Below are 9,375 nucleotides of genomic sequence, written 5' to 3'. Positions count from 1 at the left end.
ATGAAAGCGAAAGTCAACGTTGAACTTACGCACTATACTTAAGTTACGTAATGTACGTAACAGTTTGTAACATTTGTAACCCAAACCACGATCTTTTCCTCAACCTAACCAAGTAGTTTTGGTGCTTAAACCTAAGCAAACTGCAACCGTTTCACAACGTTAACCACATGATGAAGGACATCCTGTGGGCCTATCGCTGCTGCTAAATACAGTATATATCATTCTGGGAGTCACTGACAATCCACCTATTCATTCATTTAGAATGCAAAAAATAAAAAATAAAAAAATCTAAATATTTACAATGAATCGTGATCATCCCCTCGTATAATTTTCGTACAGTCCCTAAAACATTTGAAGACGTCACCTTAGGAAACCTGGAAACTTGTGTGATTGTGACTTGTTCTCATTGTTTTCAGACGTTTTTTGAATAAAGCAACTTATGGATTAGTTGAAAAAAATTATCATCAGATGAGTCGATATTGGAAACAATCATTCGTTGCTGTCTTATTGGGCACAAAGGAAGTTGTAAAACACGGTCCGCGCTGGCAGCAGCCTGAAGTGAAGTAAACATACTGTGAGCATATTGGATTGAATATGGATCTAAAGGAGGACAAGAGGCTGTCAGCTGATGGGAACAAAGCAATAAACAGTGATCAATAGTCTGATCGATCTGAGTGCTCATATGACAAGGAGCCAGTGACAGATAGTCGTTTCGGTTTTCATTCCCTGTCTGTCACCGCCGCCACCACCTGGAAATCAGTCCCTCTCCCTTTAAGTGGGAGGTGAGCGGCAGGGCGCTGCGGACGGTGAGCGCTGGAGCCAGAGCAGCCGACAGAAAGTCCCCGGGAGTGAGTGAGTGAGAGAGAGAGTGAGTGAGTGAGTGAGTGAGAGCAGGACTGCGCTCCCCGGCTCCAAAACATTTCACGTTACGCACCGCAGCAGTATTCCGCCTCTCCCTTTACTCCCGGCCGTCACCTCACCAACATCCACCCCCACCACCACCGACCGGCTCTCTGCACTGTGGCGGACCGGAGCGAGCAGCGTCTGTCCCCAAACACCGTGCTTTGAATGCGTGAGGAATTAACGCGGGAGAGGAAGAGGAGGAGGACGGAAGTTTTCTTTTTTTTTTCTCTCGCGGAGAGCTCAGGGCGCACCGGGACTGGTGAGTGAAGGCTCGATCGGTGTCAACGCGCTTGAAACGCGTTTCGTGTCACACCGAAGCTTTGTCATGAACTCATCCTGTAGCTGCTGTGAATCTCTGTGCGTATTTCGACCCGCTGGAAGTCTTGGCGTCACGTAACATTTGCTTGAAAACTTCCAAACGCCTCTCAAGTGTCAGGTGTGGATCTGTGTTTGTTGTTGGATGTGATCGAACTTATCAGCCTCAAAGAGACATTATTGTCAAATTCCACCCCAGCCATGAGTTCACAACTTCCAAAAAGTTTTTTTTTTTCTTCGTATCATCCAGTTCATTATGACCTGAACCATCACAGTCCTCTCTGCTATCCTCCATCCGCTCTTTGACTCTCTCTTGTGACATCTTTATTTTTTCCTCTGAATGTGCCAGAAATGAGAGGCTGACAATGCTGCACTGCACTGCACGGCTGCCAGCTTACACAATTATCTAGTGGGGGGAGATGATGGTGATGGCGATGAGGATGATGATGAATTCAGTTCTGTTGGCAGATGCAAATGAGCAGATATCAGCAGGTTCACTGAGAGTAGGCACAGGAGTCAACATTTTCCCAAAGACTTCAACACCTTCTTTTTCCTGTTCACTTCAGCTGATGTGCTGATGTTTAGAAGAGCGTTGCAATAATTAGAACTTCAAGCTCCAGGATGGTGTGAAGTTGTTCTGCTGGTCACATTTTTAAAGAATAATAGCATCTTGTCGGTTGTCAGATTAGAAATGCACTTTCTATGAGGCTCAGGATGAAATGGTGACAGTCAGTGGTACCTGGGCTCCCACCCAAGGGACCTTTAAGAACACGCAGGGGTCCTGGGGGCATGTGAAAATTGCCAGAAACAATGCTCTGTGGTGTTCATGGATCAGTAGTGAGGTTGTCTTGGTTTAGAAGACCCTTAGTGTGAACTCTGCTTGCAGACGGATGGACAGCAGGTCTGGGAGCAGTTCAGAGGTTACGTCTCGCTCTCAGCGCGGAGAACAAAGTATGTAAAAGCTTGTGGGCATTCTGCCACAGCGGGAGTCCTTCTGAACAGTGAAGTTGTAGATCTGTGCGGGTGTGCACGCGTGTGTGTGCGCATGCTCGTCTTTACAGTGGTTGGCTGCATACAAAGCTGTCCGTCAGTGGGGAGTCCCTGACCTTTCTTTCCGTCAATCTCCTTTATTTCCTCATTCGCTCTTTGCTCCCATCTTCACACCCCCTGCTGCTGGACCCACTCCTTTTCTTTCTTTCTTTCTTTCTTTCTTTCTTTCTTTCTTTCTTTCTTTCTTTCTTTCCTAAGCTAATTAGAAGGACAGTAATGCTGCATCTCTCTACCATGCAACTTGCATGCACACGCTCCCATCATGCTCTTTGACTGAGCAGTGCAGATGCAAAGCACAGGGCCTGCTGTCACTGTCACATTATAGTACGTACTATACACCTCTCCTTTCTGTCTGACACACACACACAACATAATCTCTAGGAGTGGTTTGGCATTTCACCCTTAACCCCCCCCCCACACACACACACCTTTGGAGCTTTGTGTTTGCAGGTGAATGGGTTCATTTAGGACGAAAGGTGACTCTGTCTCTGCCAGCTGGGTTGAACGCTATCATGTCTCACATCATAGCCACAGAATATGATAATAATATATCTACTTCAAGGTAGACAATGGTGTAACCACTGTTTTCTATCAGAATAAAGTTATATTAAACTCCATGTGACCATTGACAAAAACAAAGCGCTGTTATTTTGCTTGAGCACAGACATATGTTAGAAGAGTCAATCTGGAAATACCCTCTGGAAAATTGGATGCTTAGCTTTGTGACTTGAATTAGAGCTAGACTGATAAATCAATCAGGCTGACCTCCGTTCACTGCAGATATATCAGTATTAGTGTATATGTTGGCTGAAAGGTGTCAAGAAATTGCAGTGCAGATGTGTCAAACCATGTCATATGGGAACAGTGTCACCACAACATAGCTTATTTTCCAGAGAGCATTGACATGTTCTGATTTGTGTGTCTTGGTCACAATAAAAACAAATACACATGTAAAGGATCCGTATTGAAATTGTTCCTGTTATTTGATTAAAATCAGCCCATATATCTGTATCGGATGTCTTAAACTCCCAAATATTGATAGCAGTATTGGCCTCAAAAATCCAATGGGCTGTAATGGCAGTACATGAGGGGCACTAACCCAGCCACGGGTTTACAAGAAGTGGATGACATTATTTTGCAGCAGCCATGTTATGATGGCTATAATGCACTCTACCGTGTTCTGATGTAGAAAATAATGGACTCCACCTTGCCATGTGTTATTGTTTACATATTTTTCATACCTGCGTTGGACTTTGAATTTGGCGCATTGCTTTCTAAATAGTTTGTTTGTGCCAGTGTTTGAAGTCAGTGTGTGTGTGTGTGTGTGTGTGTGTGTGTGTGTGTGTGCGCACGCGTGTGCACCATGTCTTATACATCAGACATCTCCATAAGGGCAGCAGAGCATACAAAGGTTTCGTCCCCTCTCTCCTCCTGACCTCCTATATCCTCTGGACATTGTTCTCCAAATCCTATTGAACCAGGAGTCCACAGAGAAACACCACAATGGAGAATGGTGTGTCTGTGTGTGTGTGCGCGTACTCCTCAGCCTCTGCTTTAGCGCAGTGTGAGGCCAAGCCAATGACAAAGAACAATGCTGGGTTCGGGGAAGCCTTATGATCTCTTTAAATAAAACCCTCTGGGTGCATTGTCTCCTTTGGAGGAATCACAAGAACTGTGAACATTAAAACACTCAGCTGGTTGACTGACTGATAAACAGGCCGACAGTTTCATCCACACGCCTCGTCTCTGACTGAAACTTCAGCATTAACACTTTTCATCATTTATCTCATGCATTTTATTCTTTTCACTGCTTGTTTAATGAGCTACCAAAAAAAAGAGAGAGACTGAGTGTAGCTGGGAGAGGATTCATGGTTTGCTTTACAAATTAATGACTGATGAAGTGGTAAATACAAAATTGACAAAATGAGTTATTGAAACAATGAATTGACTGGTTGATAATCAGTAACAGTTCTGATTATTGATTCATCACTTCACTCGTTTTATTTAAGAAAGATTCTGAAGATCTGTCTTCTCCATGGTGGGATTTGCTGCCTTTCTCAATTTTAGACAACATACATAACATATGAATACGTCAACTTCTCAACATTTTTCACAGATTTCTGGCATTTTTACCCTAATATAAATGACAAATTAGTCAATAATGAAAATAAATATTAGTTGCAGCCCTGATCTTACATACATTTTGCCTTATTGTGATTTACATTATATTACCATTGGGGCCAAAAAGCAACATTCAATTATTGTTTTGATGACTTCAACCAAATTTCCCAGCCCTGATTGTGTGCTCAATGAATTTCTCATTTAATTTAACCAGCTTTCACTTGGATTGAAACCTTTTTTCAAGAGAGAGGTCTTCATGGGACCAAAAATTTGTGTCAGAACCCAAAAAGACACAGAAACTACCCAGAACTGAACTGGAGTCGTCTCTGATTTGAAAGCTGGAACCCCCATATGCAAAACTGAGTAGTGGTAGCCCCAAATCTGACCAAGAGACACAGACCCGATCAGCACTGATTTCACTGCTGATTGCTATTAACAAGTTAACATTTATAAGGTGTCAAAACCAAACTTTGAGTCTGACCTAATGTAATGTCAGTAGCTTTCTCCCCTGTCTGGAGAATTGGGTCTGGTTATTGTCTGGAGTTTCCATTTCACACATGTAGCACACAACTGGGGCCGAAACAACTAATCAGTAGGTTGTTTGCAGTCATGTGACGTTAAATTCACATGGAGGGCAGGAAGTGAAAACTGCAATCGACGAGATGAAAAAGTGTTCTCACTGGGCTAGTTTAGATTAAATTGTGAGAGAGAGGTGTAAACAGAAAATCAGAACGTTATGAAGAGGAGCAGTTTTTCAACTCAACTGAAAGATTTGCTGCTACTGAGACAGGTGGATATAACCAATGACCTGTTGACATTGTTACACTCTGAAAGCAAACAGAAGTATGGAGGCATACCACCTTCTTGTTAGCGGTTGGTTCCATGACCTCGGTACCAAGGTGCTCCAGAATGACTGTTACATTTTTCAAGGGTGCATAGCTTTTATTCTCCTGTGGATTAACCTAGCAAGACATTTTTACTGCCATTTTTTGATTAATTTCTTGGATTTGTCACTGTTATGAACACCAACTTTTGGTACTCGATAAAAGCTCCTTGTGGTTTCTCTGTTTGCTCGATTTGAGCAACCTTAAGTGACGCAAAACGTCGGCATTTTGAGTGTGTCATAATGTTTCCTGTGCGTAAAGTCACTTCCTGCCTCCATCTGCAGTTCGTGCCACAACAAAAGAGTGACGTGACGCCATATATTAACAACCTATTAAATCCATTAAACTCGAGGCACAGTGCAGGGGCTAGGAAGCCAGCCAACGCCGTGCCTTGTGTAGCTCACATGATGAATGATATGATCTGCTTTGTCTCTGGAGTAAGAATTTCAAAAATTACAGGTTCTAATTTAAAAACAAACGTGTTGAAATGCCCTCCATCTGGATTTCTTTCCAACAGAAAGTTGATCAAATACACATTAGTTATATTTCCCTTCCCTCACTGCATGGCTGCATCCCCAATATCCATTTATTGAACTTTCTTTATTGTAGTGGCCTTGTCTCTACTTGCCTGTTGTTTGAAAAAGCATTGTGCATTGAAATGCAGAAAAAAATACTAAAGTGTAGCATTTAGTTTTTATTCAATTAATGTCAATTAATTGAAGTACTAATCAACAGATTAATCAAGCATCAAAATAGTCGTAGTTGCAGCCCCACACGAAACAGGGGAATCAGCTTGGGCAGAGAACAGGTCGAGAGGGTATTTGGGGAAAAACAACACATTTCTTAATGAACTTCACAAATAGACTTGTGTGTCTGCAGTTGTGTTATTTATATCTAATCTACCGTTTCTAACTATGTTCAACAGTATGCTTTATCTGTGTGGTAGAAGAAATGCAGACCTCCCAGTTTGCATTAGGATTTCAGAAATCTCAAACTGAAACAACAAACAGGTTTATCTATGTGCCGGCAAGATGTAGATCTGCAAGTTTTGTGAGAGTGTGTGTGTTGTGTTAACCCTCCTGCTGTCTTCGTTTTCTGTTAACTACCTTTGTCTTCCCCGTCAAAATTGACCGTTCCCTTCCAGCTGATTATAAATCCATGAACATATATATATAATTATCGCCTAATGTTGTGTTTCATCTTTTCATCAACTCAAATTCTTATGAACAATACCAGTTTTGCACTTCCATTTGATATTTATGGCCTGACATTGACCCGCCACGCCCACCCACCCACATGCTCATTTGTGGTCAATGAGCATTATACTGTATATATATTAGATTAGATTAGACATATTGTGCTATTTTTCACAGATTACCCAGTTTCAGTGTCCAACAAGGACTTCTGTTTTGAAACCATTGAAATTTTTAGATAGCGCCACAAAATACCGTGTTCCCAATCAAAAAGGACTCGTATGATTTATATAGTAGAGAACAAAAACATATAAACAAAATCAAGCCCAAGCACAAAACAAATCTTATTCTCTGTTTCTCTGGGTCCTTTTGAAAAGCAAAAACAGATAATTACAAAAAATGTGCACTATCATCTATCATGCCACATGTTTTCATGTTTTCATGTGTTTACATGTTGGGCAGTGTGTTGTGATTTTGACATGTGCCTTGCAAATAGATGCACTGCATTCTCTTGGTGCACACAGTTTGCACCTCTTCCTCTTCCTGGTGGCTCTTGCTTCTGATGCATGAACATCCCTCACTCTCTTGTGTCCCGGTAGTCGAAATGCAACAACCGGGACAGTGAAAAGTCTTCAGGGGCATTGTGGCTGGAAAGATTGCAGACTCCTACTTACTTACAGACTCTTTATGCCATAGGCTGACGGTGGATTCATTCTTGGATCTGTAGACACTGGACAGAATTGAGATACCCACGTCGGCTTAAATGTCCATTCGGTCTACCTCCTCCCAGGTGTCTTTGTACACACATCTCTCCTCCAAGTTGGTCATGTTCATGACTATTGTTTGGATTTCCTCTGTCAGGAACAGTTCGAAGCAGGACTTTATGTCATCCACCCAGGACATGGCATACCTTGACCCTGGAGTCTTCTTGATGACATTTTCTGCTGACAGCCGACCTCTTCTCTCAGGTGGGGATGAACACCAGGACAAAGTCCCATTCTTTGACTGGAATGTAACCACAGCAGGAGCATCTTCTTCATCACTGGACTGTTCCCCATCAGTGGTCTCTTCATCTGGATCATATTCTGTGTCATCCTCATCTTCTGACACCTTGTCTTCAAAAGCATCTTCAGTGTCATTTTCCTCCCCTCTCCCCCCCTCATCAGTGTCATGGTCAAAGTAATAATCTGAAGCCTCAGCCATTGTGCTGCCACAGAAATGAATTTAGACACACACACTCACACACACACACACACACACACACACACACACACACACACCTACCTCTATTTCATACACTATACACTAATTGTAATCTTACCCATTCACTTTTTAATGACCAGTCATTTCTGACCGGAAAGACCAAGGGTGTACATCAAAAATTGAAAGAAAAAAAAATCTCATAATTCATTTTGTGTGTTCAGATCCCATTTGTGAACAAAGTCAAGGAATCTTATGACAAACAGATGAAATTAACTACATAACTTAGAGGGAGAATTTGTCATTTGGTCAGATTTGACAGTGAAGACAACAGGAGGGTTAAGCGTGTCCTCCATGAGGGCACAGAGCAGCCCTGTGACACTAACTTTTTGACCCTTAACCAGCACCTGGGCGAAGTGCCGCTGATAACGGGAATACACTCACTCCTTAAGTGAACGCCTGCCTCGAGCATCCAGGCAACATCAGCTGTGCATGTTTACAGGCCGGTGATACGCAGACTCTGCACGCACTCCATCAGTTTATCAAACAGCCCAAACAGGCAGCCCTCATTTTCAGGTTGTAGATGGTGACTAGTGGGGACTGCTTTGGTTGGTTGATAAATTAAATACGTGCACACTTTCATCAGAGCACAATGGGAACTGATCAAACACTGTGTGTCCAAGAATCCTTAAATCACACTAAATTATGGTTTATAATATCAGATGGACGTTTCTTGTAGATTAGCCATAATAAATGAGACGCTTGCAAGTTTTCCTTTGCTATGCAGCAGCAACAAAGTTGTAGCATGACATGTTTGAGCGAATTTGCCCATGTGCACATCGTGATGCTAATGCTGAAATAATATATCTTGCAGCCCTACTCCAGACAATGACCTGCTCTATTCACACATGGGCTCAATTGGACATTACACAGACTTTGTACCAGGGAGCCTGCGGTGTAAAGTCACTTTAATGTCCACCTGATTCGGACATTTGCGTTCTCGCGTGCAGCTCTGGGTAATGTCTAGATAAGTTCTGCGACTGCGCAGTGCGACCTGATGCAGCCCCTGAAATGAGACACAGGAAACAGAAATACTGCAAAATAGCAATAACAATGCGACTAAACTAAATAACGTTGGAACATTTCGTCTCGTTTTAGTCAACGAATATGAAGGGACATTTTAGACTTTTTATTTTGAAGACCACATTTAGTATCGTTTTTATTCATCAACAATATTGCATTATATATTCAATTCTAGTTATCGTCACATGACCAGCATTTATGTTGCATCTCGTCTCGTTTTCGTCACGTGATAAAGGTTCATTGACGACGATATTTAGTCATAATTTTCATTGACGAAAGCAACACTACTGGTAACACAAAATATCTTTTTCTGCAGACCAGCAGCATTACAATGAACGCACTGGGATTAGGTGATTTATTGATCAACAGAAAATGAATCTGCAACTTTTGACTTTTGATCAGTCAACCTTGTTATTCAAGAAAATCGGTAGAAATTCTCTAGTTTCAGCTTCACAAATGTGAATCTTCTCTGCTTTTCTTTGTCTTATATGATTGCAAACAGAATATCTTTGTGCTTTGGACTGTTGGCCAGGCAAAACAAGTAATTTCAGTATGTCACCTTCATGTCTGGGAAATGGTGATGGATGTTTTTACTACCCTCTGATAGTTTATTGACAAAAAGATGA

At 42.0% G+C, this 9,375-nt stretch overlaps 1 protein-coding gene across 2 annotated transcripts in view; it reads left to right on the top strand.

Moving 5' to 3' along the window:
• Positions 1-861: 861 nt before the first annotated feature.
• sox13 (SRY-box transcription factor 13) overlaps positions 862-9,375 on the top strand; it is a 48,501-nt gene continuing 39,987 nt past the window's right edge. Inside the window, exon 1 of one of the 2 annotated variants that reach the window (XM_076751081.1) lies at positions 862-1,162. The gene's annotated coding sequence lies outside the window, so the exon portion shown is untranslated. The remainder of the gene's footprint in view (positions 1,163-9,375) is intronic. The other variant, XM_076751099.1, reaches the window with a different exon arrangement.

Source organism: Chaetodon auriga, chromosome 2 (assembly GCF_051107435.1).
Source record: "Chaetodon auriga isolate fChaAug3 chromosome 2, fChaAug3.hap1, whole genome shotgun sequence".
Classification (NCBI taxonomy): Eukaryota; Metazoa; Chordata; class Actinopteri; order Chaetodontiformes; family Chaetodontidae; genus Chaetodon; species Chaetodon auriga.
The sequence above is the reverse complement of the archived record's forward strand: the minus strand, read 5'-3'. Positions and strand labels throughout refer to the sequence as shown.